Here is a 323-nt window from a genome sequence, read left to right as displayed (position 1 = left end):
TATAGCAAGTTGAGTAGCTTTCGCCACGCCGAAGGAGGGGGGGAGGTAAGGAGGGGGGGGCGAGGGAGTTGCAGGATGCCGCTATCCTCGACAACATTTTGATTTCCCATTTTTAATTTGCATGTTCGTCGATTCACATAGCTAGATATGAAGAATCAGATTTTTAAAATATTATACAAGTAACAGCTAAAGCACTATCGTATAAAGAAAGCAGAATAACAGATAATCAGCTTGTTCTTCCCGCCCACTAAGCCTTTCCCCTCCTTTTCCTCCCTTCGCCAAGAACGCGACACATTCACAGTCACCGGGCTTTCATAGGATGG

The sequence above is a fragment of the Penaeus monodon genome, chromosome 27 (genome assembly GCF_015228065.2).
Source record: "Penaeus monodon isolate SGIC_2016 chromosome 27, NSTDA_Pmon_1, whole genome shotgun sequence".
NCBI classification, from domain to species: domain Eukaryota; kingdom Metazoa; phylum Arthropoda; class Malacostraca; order Decapoda; family Penaeidae; genus Penaeus; species Penaeus monodon.
The sequence above is the reverse complement of the archived record's forward strand: the minus strand, read 5'-3'. Positions refer to the sequence as shown.